At 35.0% G+C, this 14412-nt stretch overlaps 1 protein-coding gene across 1 annotated transcript in view; it reads left to right on the plus strand.

Moving 5' to 3' along the window:
- The window catches only part of RSPO3 (R-spondin 3), a 76990-nt gene that overhangs the window by 37561 nt on the left and 25017 nt on the right, over positions 1 to 14412 (plus strand). The gene's annotated exons all lie outside the window — the stretch shown is intronic.

Here is a 14412-nt window from a genome sequence, read left to right on the forward strand (position 1 = left end):
CCATATCTGGCCACTACAGTTAATACTGACTTTATTTTGAATAAAATGACCAAGGCCACATTTTATGAATATAGCAAATTCATTAAAGACATTTGTCTCCAGATTTCTTTTCATATTGCACTAACTTTATAGACCAGATTACAGAACCTATTCCATCAGTATTAACTATTAGAATTTGCTATGAAATCAACAAGGAGAAATATACTGTTTAATAATATGATCCATTAGGGTGAATAAACTTCCAGCTAGAAGACCCTCAGTTGCCGATCTTTAAAATATCATTTTTCTATCTTTCTCATTAATATCTTTAGCACCACTTCCTACAAATACGTTGTGTAGTTTTATGTAACTATTGGCAGTTATCTGGTGAGTCTATAAATGATCTTCTCAATTCCAAAGGGGTTTGATTGCCTCCGTAGTTGACCTTTCTTAGCTTTTTTCTCCATAGTTGACATTTATTAGGCTATTTCATTCATTTACTAGCTTATTTCATTCATTTATTCATTCAACCTAGTTTTGTTATATTCTTACTTTATGGCTCTGCACAGTACTAGGGCCTAAGGATTCACAACTGAATGGTGTACTGTCTCTCTATTGTGAAGGTACACCGTGAAAGGTTGAGATGTTTAAACAGATAATCGCAACATCATAGAGTAAGGGAGATTATAGACATGTGAACTAGTTTAAAGGGAACACAGAAGAGGACACTGCAAACTTGAACACTGCTTATACAAGAGAGAATTTGGGTCACCTGTACTTTGCAAAGAAACATCCATTATGCCAAAAGAATTGGCCATCACCAAAAACTATAAAACCTGCTTCTGCCATTCTAATCGAGTAGTTAATGTGAAAAAATTCTTGAAGACATGGGTTATTTAAAGAGAACTTCAAACTTTTGTAAATTTTTAGGAGGTTTTGATTAAAATTTAGTTTAAGGAATGAAAGCTGGCTAGTGAAAAAGCCTTTTGGCATTTGTTACCAATTAATTTAAAACATCTTAGATTTTAAAAGTTGGATTTGAAAGTCAAATATTTCATCATTCTACTTGTTGGTATGCTCCCATTGCCATACATTTACTTATGTTTACTAAATTTCTTTAAAATTTAATGACTTACAGGTGGTCCTTGCTCATATCATTCTTTTCACAAAGATTGTATGTTATTAATCAGTATTCAGTATGCATTCCTTTTAAAATATAAGTGAAGAAAAGTTATCCAATAGCAGAATTAAATCATGATTCTAATTACATTTTATTACTTTTACTTGAGAATGTGATCTTTCAATAGAGTATATTTTGGTAGCACTTGACTTAAATATTAACATTGAAAATGTCAGCTGTTACAACTGGCATTTATCTCATTTAGAAAAAGATAAAATAAGTAATACCACAAGAAGTTTGAAATAGTAACCTGTGACATAAGATTTTGCTCAAAAGTGTCTTTCTGGTTTGTTTTCTTCCCCTCTGAGGATACCGTGACATTTTACATTTAAAAAGAGAAGTTTATACAACTAGAAAAACGTAGGTGTTTTATTTTTTCAAATTTTATAAAATATAGACTAACAAGTGGCAAATACGAATCATATTTGCAATTTACTTTCCAGATTTAGTCCTACTTTTATTTTTCTTCATTTATTTTTCAAGGTGTTTGACAAAAACTTTTTTTAAGTAGCCTAGAAACTTAAGGTAGGAAGGAAATCACTTCTCTCTTTGTTGTTTATCTCTCTAATCCTCCAGTTTTCTTAACTTCTCTTATGGTTTAGTCAGCCAGTATCCTATTTGAACACAAAGCAGATAGAGAAGTAATAATGACCTCTGGACATCCCACTCTATCCTCTCTATCAAGCGTCACATCAAAATAACAACATTATCCAGAGTCTTCATTTAGGCTCTACTATATATTTATATATATTGTGTATAATATATAATAAAAATATCTTGACAATTACTTGTCTTGAATTTATAACCTAAATGATAAGAACCCCACATATACATAGAAGCATATCATCAGAGCAAATTTAGTAGAGGACTTTATCTTTATATTTTTCTATATAAGTTGACATTTCTTATTTTAAGTAGAGTAAGCATTAGAAACATTTGATCAGCTTTAAAGATAAACACCCTAAAGTGGTATGGTACAGACATGACTTCCCCTCACACTTAGGATAGCTATTATTTGAGTTGCTCCCAGATGCTTATAGATTAAAAAAATCAGAAGATTCTTTTATGCTCATAGCTTGAGCATTTCTAGATGAGCATACTGAAAGATAAGACTTTTCTTATAAAATTAAAGCTTGAATTTAAAGTTAGGTCTGTGATCCCTGCCTAAGAGGTTAACAATAGACAGAGGTAGATAACTCATAGGAAGCATGTGTTCAGGATTTTTTCTGCTCCGTTGAAATTGCCAAAGGCAAGATCTCCAGGGAAGAATGATAAGATCCAGAAATGACTTTTCAAAATGTACACAAATAAGAAGTTGAATAGAAGAAAATAGTTTGTAGGAACAGAGTGGATTCATCTAGTTGGGAGATGCTTTTTAGATATGTATGTGTTGCAAAATCTTACACACATTTTTCTTCACTACCATTTTCTCATGCTTAGAATAAGTTAACCCGAGGAGATAAATTTAATTGTTGTGTCCTTACATTTAAATTATCTCATGTATTTGTTTACAGTATTTCAGATTATTCCCCTTTACTTGACATGCTACCTTTTAATCAGCCTGAATTTCTCCATCAATTACTTTAGTAAGAGGTTATTACCAATACAATTCTTTCTAGCTTGAACTTAATTGAATTATAGATTTGATATATCAAAAATATAGATTTTAAGAGATTATACAGACTAATATATAAACTATTATCACATGTGTATTGAAACATCATATTTAAGTAGAAGTAAACAAGGAGAAAATACATTTCCAGTGATTGTCAGATTTTATTTATTGACTTTTTGGACATACAGTGTGTAACAATCTCAGATAAGGAAAACTGAAACAGCTCAGGAAGACAAGTGTGCACCTGCATTTGATGTAAAAAGGTAGTTTTGTGTATGTGGTGGTGGAAGCAGAGTCAACAAACACATTTTTCATTCATTTGCACCTTCCTCTAATTAACTAAAGAGAATTTCCTATAGATGGTTTTTAAGGCAACTCACGAAGAATAAAAGAAATTTTGTTCTTTGGTTAATTTTATGAAAAAGATTCTTATTAGTCACATTAGTGTAAGATCTTGGGATAGGAAGGAGAGAGAAGAGCACATTGCTGGAGGAAATGAGGTGGAGATCTACCTTCCTGGTATAAAGACAAGCTAGCATTCATTCCACCAGAGAAACAGAAAAGGAACCCTTTAAAATAGAAAGAAATAAAATGTTTAGGGACACTCCAGGGAAGAAACAAATGTGGGAATCATTGTATTATTATACTATTTGAGTATACTCTAGGTTGCCTTACGTACTTTCTCAAAATTAAGTATAGTAAGTCTACCAGGCATTACATAAAGGAAATGTCTTACATGTTAACTTATAAAGTGTTATGAATCATGTCCTCTAATACCAATATTATAAATACACATTATGTTTATTGTGAGTACTATATTTAAATTACAATAAGATCAGTTTTTAAAAATCTAAGCCAAAATGGCAGTGAGTCTGTTATGTTTCCTCCTCTGTCCTTTAGTTTATGCCTTAAAAATAACTACTCCACTGCTGTATCATTGAGTTCTATGGAAAGGATTTATTATATTAAATATTAATTCAGATTTAAAACAAGATATTTAGCTAAGATTCCCAGTACAATTCATCAAATCCATATTGATAGATTTATTAGCTCAAAATTCTGGATGCCAACTGGCTTTGAGTATTTGTATCATGTCCTCTCCCTACTTTAACCTCATGAAGACCAGCTGACCTGAAGACAGTCATCCTGGTTAAGCACTGGGGAGTAGGATCTGTCTACTCTTTCCCTACACCTGTTAGTGCACTAGTCTCTTGACATGGTTCAGAGAAAAAAATTAACAAAGTACAGAGCTGAGATAATAATGGTATTAGAGAATGTGGTTCTCAACTGTGGACAACTTTGCTCCCTAAGACACATTATTATTTGCTAAGAGGACCAAGGATGAGAAATCTTGGTGTAAACTCAACGGTCTCTCTTGTCTCTCTTTTTATCCTTCTTGGGGCCTAGCCATTCCCTACCTAAGTGGGTTGCTTGTTCAGATTCTGGGGAGGATCAATTGCTACCAATGAAAACCATTGGTATATTTTGCTCCCCACTATAAAGGCAAAAATCAATTTTACTCAAAGTTAATATTATTTTAATTTAAAATATTCCAGAGCCACACGTAAATATTCTACTATGTTTAAAACCTCCAAGAAAGGTAGACTATTGTAATACATAACAACCCTTGTTTTCAGAGAGATATTCCTTAATGTAAATGAATGCATTCTCTTTTTTTTTTTTTTTTTGAGATGGAGTCTCTGTCGCCCAGGTTGGAGTGCAGTGGCGCGATCTTGACTCACTGCAACCTCCGCCTCCTGAGTTCAAGTGATTCTCCTGTCTCAGCCTCCTGAGAAGCTGGGATTACAGGCACATGCTGCCACGCCTGGCTAATTTTTTGTATTTTAGTAAACCCGGGGTTTCACTGTGTTGGTCAGGCTGGTCTTGAACCCCTGAACTCAGGCAATCCACCTGCCTCAGCCTCCCAAAGTGCTGGGATTACAGGCATAAGACATCATGCCTGGCTGAATGTATTCTCTCCTAAAGGTTAAGCCACGTTTTCAAGTTAATGTCCTCAGTGGACAGGCCTTCCAGTTGCTGAATCACTATTTAGCTTTCCCTCCACCAAAATTAATTATATGGCTATAATAATTTCTTGTTTCATAATACTCTCCTATCTATTCAGTTGAACTGCATGCAACTTCCTTTTTTGTAGGTCATAAATGGTCAAATGTCAGCAGTTTCATATGATTCAACCTGATACTTTAAAATTTCATCTCTCTAAACTGATCAAGTATTAGAACCAGACCTAGAGTATGTTTGTTAAGGATTGACAGTTTACAGTTTTTATATACTACAACCTATTTTAAATATTAAGCTTTTAATAATAGTAAACTGTGCAACTGTCCTTGAAAGAATGTAGGCACTACCGATGCAGGGCAGAGGAACCTGAAAAGTGAGGCTTAGCCTGGGAGGGTTCTTGGCTTAGCCCAGAGAAGAATTCAAGGGCAAGCCAGTGGTGTTCAACAGCAACTTTTATTGAAGCAACAGTGTACAGCAGCAGCAGAGGTACTGCTCCTTGTGGAGCAGGGCTACCCCATAGGCAGTGTGCCCTGAGTACCATCTCAGAGGCAGTTCTGCAGGCAAATTTATACCCTCTTTTAATTAGATGCAAATTAAGCAGCAGGTTATGCAGAAATTTCTAGGAAAAGGGTGGTAACTTCTAGGTCGTTGGGTTGTTGCTATGGAAAGGGGTGGTAATTTCTGGGTGTTGCCGTGGCAATGGCAAACTGACATGGCACATTGGTGGGTATGTCTTTTAGAAAGATGCTTCCACCCCATGCCTGTTTTAATTAGTCCTCAGTTTGGTCTGGTGTCTGAACCCCACCTCCAGAGTCAAGTCTCACCTCATGAGTCAAGCCCTACCTCCTACCTCACTACTAATCTTTAAAGTCTCTCATAAAAACATGTTTGGTCTTCAGATGCTCTTTAACCATGGTCACATATGACCTATTCTCTGTTTTTATTTGATTTTTTTTCTCCTTAGCTATATTACTTAATCCTTATTCATTTTTTTTCCTTTCCCACCACCTCCAATTTAATCACTGAAACATCAAATCACCTTGTAAATTCAGTGGACAAGTATCAGAATGTATTATCCATATAGGTGAAAACATTTTATAACCTCAGTGACAGGTCCCAATCTCTTATTGTTTCCTCTGGCATTTGACATTATAATAGCAGGATCTTTGTGAGGATTCTTTGTGGCCTAGGTTTTTGGGTTTAAGACTGAACTGAGAGGCCTTATATGCACAGCTGACTCCCCTGTGTCATAATGAAGCAGAAGAATCACAGCCAACACCTGGATCAATGTAGGAAAAAAATGAAATAACAGTTATTAAGTTTCTTGCCTGTAACACATTTTACATCCTATTATATGTTCTTAAACTTCTCAACGTTAAAGAAAAAGCTCTGCAGAAAATAAAAAACCTTTACTTTATGACTTGCAATCCTTGATGTATCAGTTTTTAGAACTCAACCAGCAGTTATAATTCAGACCACGTTTGCTCCATATCATTTTTGTAGGCTCCCTGAGATTTTGGGGATTTTATTAACAGTGGTCAAAAATCATGGTGGACATTATTCGTGGTGGGAAATACTTAATTGTTATTACTATCTATGTAATTCCTTCATTCCTATGATAGTATAAAAAGTATTTGTAGGCTTTTCTGCTAATTGGTGTGTACCTCAGTATTCCTATTCTAAAACAGACTTTGTAATAAACGATCCTTGAAAATGTCTATATTCTGTGAGATTTCACTTAGTGATATTTATAAATATCTAGTGCTTTGTGACCCATTGGTGAGTGTGACATAACACACAGTGGTCAGATTATTGAATAGAGTGGTAGCGTTCTTCTCAGCTCCTAAGCAAACAATGATCTTGCCATTGTTTAGATCAGCTGCATGAGGATTGCTTCAGCTAGCTTTTGCTGCATAACAAATAACCTCAAAACATAGAGGCTTAAAACAACAACCACTTAACAATTTGTGGCTGGGCAATTAAGGCTGAAACCTACTGGGCAATTTTGATCTTGCCCGGGCTTCGTCACATTGTTGGATGGCTGGAGAATAAGGAAATTGCCATGTTTCTATTATCATCAAGATGGCAGGAGGTCCTACCGCCTTCCAAAGTAGAAAAAGTGAAGTCATTCCTCTTGAGGCTAGGCGCAGAACCTGGCATAGTTTTTACTTCCACCACATTCTGTCAGCCTGTACTAGTTATAAGCCTATTCCTGATTCAAGAGTTGAAGAAACAGATTTTATCTCTTGGCAGGAGAAAGTGCAAACTTACTTTGCAAGGTGGCATACATACATAGGGTGGGAGAGGAGAATTATAGCCTTTTTTGCAATCTACCCTAGAGGTCTTTCTCTTGTTTGTAGTTAGATTGGTGTGATTGCTCATTCATTTAACAATCTCTTAATGTCTGAAATACAGTAAGAGATTTGTATTTCCTTTGCAAATTTCCTTCCTTCCTTTGTAAAAACAGTCAACTGTTGATGCAGGACATGTTGCATTGGATATTATTTCTATTGTACTTTCTAATTTGTAAAGGGCAGAACCGGAAGAATGAATAAAATGTGAGGCCAAGATACCTTCTTACGCTCAACAAATATTTATTAAACTTCCACCACATGCTGGGCACTCATAGGTGCTGAGTATAAAGCAGTACACAAAAAAAGACAAGATTCTTTTCATCATAGATCTTATATTCTAAATGGTTTATATCAGTCCACAAGGTAATGACCATAGAGGATCAGCCCTTTCAATAAGCATACACCTTTGTTAACAGTTTTCACCTTTGTGATTTGTACCACCAGTAGCTACTATCTTCATTAGATTTTCCTAACACATTACAAAGACATTTGTTAATGCTGGCAAAAATGAAATTTCTCTGCTTACATTTCATTTTGGTCTCAATGTGAATACATCTATTTTTTCTGTGACCACCATGTTGATGTGCTAATATGTTTTTGTAAGATGGCTAAGTAGGGTTAAAGGTACAGCTTGTGGTTGTGGAACAAGGCTGAGTTAACCGGCCCTTTGGAGAAATGACCCCAAGACCTTGGCTTCCTTTACAGCCTGTTCTAGCCAACTGAGATCCCTGCCAATTAGGAGGGTTCCCTAGAGAGAGACTCGGAGAGCATCAGCATAAATTTAAATTCTGGACCCCCAAATATAGTTTTCAAAAGAAGCTTCTTGTCCTTTGCTAATTGCAAAGTAAACATTTCTCCAGCAAAAAGACACTCCCTCCTTTCATGCTCCTGTTCTCCTTCCCATCTCCCTAATAGAGTCTCTCCTTAAAACTGCTAGTGTTGCCGAAACCTCTTTGGCATAGGAGACACCCCACATTTGAAGGCACAAAGAATTATTCTTTCCATAGATCATTATCTTGCTTTTTATCTCCTCCAACAACTTCTTCATAGAAGCATTACAGACCAACTTTGTAGATGTCATAGTCTGCAGAAAGGAGTAGATGCCTTATCCTTGGGCCTCTCAAGAGGTGCGACTAAGTAGGCTATTACTAGCATGACAAAATGGATAGAAATGGGAAATTCTTCAAAACCTCTTAATCCACTTTTTCTCACTCTCTTCTACATGCCCTTCTTTTTCTATTTAATGTCCTACTCAGTTCCTTACCTTTCATTTAAAGCATCCCATTCTCAGGTCCCAAATCAGAAATACTTTTTAAAAATTTTTCTGTTTTTCAGTTTCTGTAAAAAAAAATATTTACATGACATACTTATTGCTTTAATAGCAAAACAATATATTAGCATGTATCTCTCAATGATAGTCCTTTTTCACCAAGCTCACTGTTCTGCCATTCTGCAGGACATTTTAGTTGAAAATGACAGATCTCAAATTATCTTAGGCAAGAAGAAAATTATTGGCTTAGCCACAGACTGCACTAAGTCCTCAAACAATATCACTGGGTCCATCGCCTTCTACTCTCACCCTTTCTCACCATTTCAGCTCACACTGCCTTCATTCCTCATTGTTTGTTGGCCTTATTCTCCTCTGCTGCAGAGTCTTTCTCCTTTTAGGAGGAAAACTGGCTCCCGGCAGCTCCAAGTCTATATATCCACATTGCTCCAAATAAAAGAAGATAGTGCTCTCGCTCTCTCTTTCAGTATCCCTGCATCCATTCTCATGAAAGGACTCCAGTGGACCCTGCTTTGAATCACTGTGGCAGAGGAATTAGGGTCCTGAGATTGGTCTGTCTAAGTAAAATGCCAGCAGTTGAAGCCAGGGTCAAGTGAACCATTTTGATTGCTGCCTCTGTTTAGAAACAAGGGTACTGACAAAAACACAACAGATGTAAATCATCCCCCATCTCTCCCCACCAAACAAGAAACAAAATTTACCGAATCTACAAACGTATGTTCTTCTACAAGATAATCCCTTTTCAATACTGATTTTGAAAATAATTTTAAGTGAGGAAGAGTAACCAAAGTTTTTTTCCGTCTATTTCAGACCAAACACACGTTCAGGATAATGTTAAGAATATTTTAATTTAACAATTTTTTTCTAGTTTCTCTGCATTTGCTAGAAACTTTTTTATGGGAGTAAACTGCTTTAAATGAATAGAAAAAATAATCTACTATGCATATGAATGGTTTCTGGATTTGAATTGTGCAGGCTTAAGTAAAGACATGTCCATGTCCATTTCTAGCTGCTGAGGGTTCTTTGTGAAATACACCAGTGTGGGCAATGACCTTTTACTTGATTATGCACAAGGCCACTGAAACGTTAAAATTAACTCTAACCTAATTACTGAACTCCGGTGTTTATACTGTGTATACACCAGCAGGTCATAGCTCTAGCCTCTGTGAGCCCCAGCTGCCATAATTGAGAAATATGTCTTGCAAATGGTTGTTTTGTTTACTTGTTGTTTCTGCTGGAAGAGCTTGCTTTTCCCATTTTTGCAAAGAATCAGATGTAGGGAAGTGTTTCTGAGTAAAGTTTAATTACATTTTACATCTCAACGCAAAACGTACATCTGCAAATGAGATATTCCTTTTACTTTTGCATTACATAAAATGTAATATCTGAAAGCATAATGCTACTTACAATTCACTTTTTTGAGTAAAGCACATTTTAGGTAATATCAATATACTAAATTCACATGCAGAAAAGATGAATAGTTGCTAATTCCAAAAATAAAATATATAGAAAATATGTGCATACTTAGGATCATGAGTTAATATCTAATTAATTAAAACTCATGAACTTATTGTCTTAATTGACAGAAATAAGAACCTAGGTTTTCATAATGTAATTAGTAGAATACTAATTGGATGGCTAATTATTTTTTATGGAACATGTAAATATGATAGTAAAATATTTCTCACAGTAATAAATACAATTGTAAACATCTGCTATGCTGCTTATCTGTTTTCCAGCCAACAGCAAAATCATGAAGGGATTTTGTTTTATTTCAAATTTGGTCTGTTTCAACAGCTAAGATACAGTTACTAAAGTATTTCATTGGCAAACCTGTAGTGCCTTCACATTTGTCTAGTTTGTCAAAGTCTTGAAATGTATAAGACAAGGGAGTTTTTAAATTTAATTTCTCTCCATCAGCCCCTTGGCTTTCTACCATGTTTTATACCCTTCCTTCTACCTTGTCACCCTTTCCTACCATCTCGGCAGATTTCTTCAATTTTAATTAAAATTATCTGCTTATGGAATAACTGTTTCTTCTCATGTTCATGATCTTCAAAAGCTAATGTTTAATATTTGCAATGTCAACCTAGTGAACAAAAAAGTACTGAAATAATTTAAAAACCAGAACCATCTCAGTTAAGCTACGGGTTTGTTATTTGTTTTATTCATTTCTTTGTTTGGTTTACACAAAAGCTGTATTTTTAATATCAATAACGATGTGCATGCTCTTGTGAAAACACAAAAGCCTAAAAGATACATAAATAAAAAATTAATAATCTCACTCTCCCTCAGTCCAGTCCTTCCCCTGAGAAAAGCAATGTGAAAGTGGGTTGTATATTCTTCCATATTAATCTACTGTTTATAGAAATAGACATATAAAAATTCCATAGAGAATGAATATATTATTTTCTTTATAAAAAGCTTTTGACTTCTCTTTCTGTGTCTACAGAAAAAGAGTAAATTGTGCACCTTGGTAGCTCAATAATGTGTGTGTTTACTGTGTCATTTTAAAATTTGTATATCATGGACGTCTTTCTAATTCATCTTTTTAATAGCTGCAGAATGTTACATTCTATGAATATCACATAATGTGTTCAACCATTCCTCCATTGATGGATAGTAAAATTGTTTCCCATTTTTTGCTCTTCTTACTATAACAAAAATCTCTATTATGTTAATGAACTGATGCATTCACTTTCTATCAGAGGAAAAGGAGGTGATGCATCATGGAATTTAGAACACAGGCTTTGGAACCATGTGGTTTCAAATTTCATTTGTGCTTTTAACTAGCTCTATGACTTTAAGCAAATTCTTTAGCCTTTATATATCCCATTTTTCCCCATCTGTACAATGGGATGATGACAGTAACTATGTTACAAAATTGTAGGGAGAAGTTATGAGTATGTATAAAACTCTCAGACTTGTGCCTGGCGCAGAGTCAGCACTCAATAATCCTGAGATCTAATATTAAATGTAGTCCCAAACATTGGATGGATAAACCAAAGGATGTGAACATCTTAAATATTAATATATTCTGTCAGATTATTTTTCAAAAAGGTGTTTCAGTTTACATGTGGAATACATCAAAAATACCTGTTTCCTCATATCCTGACTCTAACTGTATGTTATTAGTCCTTTAAACTCTTGCAAATATGATAGATTGACAAATGCTATTCTATTGCTTTATTGACATTTTCCTATTAATAAGGATGATCTCATGTTTAGAGGCTATTTGAGTTTCCACAGGATGCTTATTTATATGTTTTGTCCAATTTTCTAATTTTTCTATTGAGCAAAACACCACTTAATAGGAATTGTTTGTATATTAGAGATTAACCTTTTGTCATGTGCATAGCAAATATTTTTCTTATTCTAGTATTTATTTGACTATAATGAGTTGTGCTTATCTTTTTTAATATTACTGATATACTTGAGTTAGTTTTTTTTTTTTTTCCCTCAACTTTCATTTTAAGTTCCGGGGTACATGTGCAGGATGTGCAGGTTTGTTACATAGGCAAATGTGTGCCATGGTGGTTTGCTGCACAGATCGTCCCATCACCTAGGTATTAAGCCCAGCATCCATTAATTATTCTTCCTGATGCTCTCCCTTCCCTCGGCCACAACAGGCACCAGTGTATGTTGTTTTCCCTCATGTGTCCATGCGTTCTCATTGTTCAGCTCCTATTTGTAAGTGAGAGCATGCAGTGTTTTGTTTTCTGGTCCTGTGTTAGTTTGCTGAGGATAACAGCTTCCAGCTCCATTCATAAAGGGCATGATCTGATTCCTTTTTATGGCTGCATAATATTCCATGGTGTATATGTGCCACATTTTCTTTATCCAGTCTATCATTGATCACCATTTGGGTTGATTCCATGTCTTTGCTATTGTGAATAGTGCTGCAATAAACATATAAATGCATGTATCTTTACAGTGGAATGATTTATATTCCTTTGGGTATATACCCAGTAATGAGATTACTGGATCAAATGGTATTTCTGCCTTCAGATCTTTGAGGAATCGCCACACTTACTTCCCCAATGGTTGAACTAATTTACATTCCCACCAACCATGTAAAAGTGTTTCTATTTCTCCACAACCTCACCAGCATCTTTTTTTTTTTTTTTTTCTGTTTTCTGTTTTGTTTTTTGTTTTACTTTGTTTGGTTTTTGTAATTACAACTTCTTCTCAGATGCTGATTTTAATAAAACCTGTTAGATACTGCAATCTTACATGTGTGGGTGTTAATTCACAAACATTACAGGTGACAGTTGTGTGCCAGACATAGTGCTAGGCACACTGGTGTAAATATATTTGCATGTACTTACGATCATAGGTGTATGTAAGCTATCTTGTCCTGTATCCCTCATAAACTCTTCTGCCTCTGCTGATGTAATTAAGAAGACTTATGTTAGAACTAATTCTAGATTTCCTCCTCTTGTGTAGGAATAACAAAACATAAAACATCAGAATAAGTCAAAAGGTACCTTGGAGATGCATACTTCATCATTCTTTTTTGCAATAAGCAACACCAAAGAGTTAATGTGATTTTGCCCAAGTGACCTCATCACAGGGCTGGTAATGACAGAAAACAAATGTGAATCCTAGTGCATTATGGTTTCCACTGTATCATAGGCTTTATGGACACAATGTTTTGTGCAGTATTGTTTACCATGAACTGTGTTGACGTTGTTAATTCAATTTGTGGAGCTATCCAGATATTTAATAATGTATCACCATACTAACTGTGCTTACTTGCTTCTTTTGTTTTTTTAATCACTTCTTAGAGCCTTATTTTTAAGCACCAAGGGGAGCCACTTACTTGAGCCACTCTCCCCTGCTGCAATGGAAAACAGTCTCCCTTCAATAAAATGGCTGTTCTAGCAGTTTGTTCTCGCTGAATGATGTGGCTTGGGGCCAGGTATTCTGTAAAGCAGATCTGAGCATTAGACTAAGAGAGTTATCCTCGGAAAGGTGTTCTGAGAAGGGCTGCCACAAAAGTTGAGGCTTAAAAAAATGTGAGTAGGAGTAGTAAGAGGAGACTTTTAGCGGGCAACTTTTAGCGGGCATTTGACTGGGTCTTGCTTTCCTCCTGGTAATAGATTGCTTGGCTATCTGCAGATGCTTACAAGATGAGAAAATTGAAGTAGAAAAAAATTGTTTAAAAATGGATTTTAGCAACAGAACCCTCTGCTCTGTTAAAATTGTATGTAGAGCCCAATTTATACAATGGATAAAAAATAGATGTGCCTTATTGTTTGCAAAGATGTGGGAAAAGTTGGAACTATCTTGCACTATTGATGGGAATGTAAAATAGTACAGTCAGCTTCTATGAAAACAGCATGATGGTTACACACACACACATACACACATATATATATATAATTATACATATATATAATTGCCATATAATTCACCAATTTCATTTGAGTATACACCCAAATGAATTGAAAATAGAATCTCAAAGAGATAGTTTTACACCCATGTTCATAGCAGCATTATTTACAATAGCTAAAAGTTGGGATGGCAGCTACTGAAGTGTTCATTGATGGATGAACAGATTAAACAAACTGTGCTATAGACAGACAATGAGATACTATTGTCTTTGAGAAGGAAGAAAATTCTAACTCATGCCACAGCATAGATAAACCTTAAAGACATTATACTAAGTAACTTAAACCAGTTACAAAATGGCAAATACTATATGATTTTACTTATATGAAGTACCTAAAGTAGCAAGTTAATAGAATAAAAAGTAGAATGATAGTTGCCAGGAAGTAGGGAAGGTTAAATGGCGAGTGATTGTTTAATGAATACAGACTTTTCAAATTTTGCAAGATGAAAAGAGTTCTGAAGATGAATGATGGTGATGGATATACAACAGTGTGAATGTACTTAATGCCGTTGAACTGTACACTTAAAAATGGTTAAGAGGGTTATGTGTTTTTTACCCCAATTTAAAATAAAATTAAAA

The sequence above is a fragment of the Piliocolobus tephrosceles genome, chromosome 5, assembly GCF_002776525.5.
Source record: "Piliocolobus tephrosceles isolate RC106 chromosome 5, ASM277652v3, whole genome shotgun sequence".
NCBI classification, from domain to species: Eukaryota; Metazoa; Chordata; class Mammalia; order Primates; family Cercopithecidae; genus Piliocolobus; species Piliocolobus tephrosceles.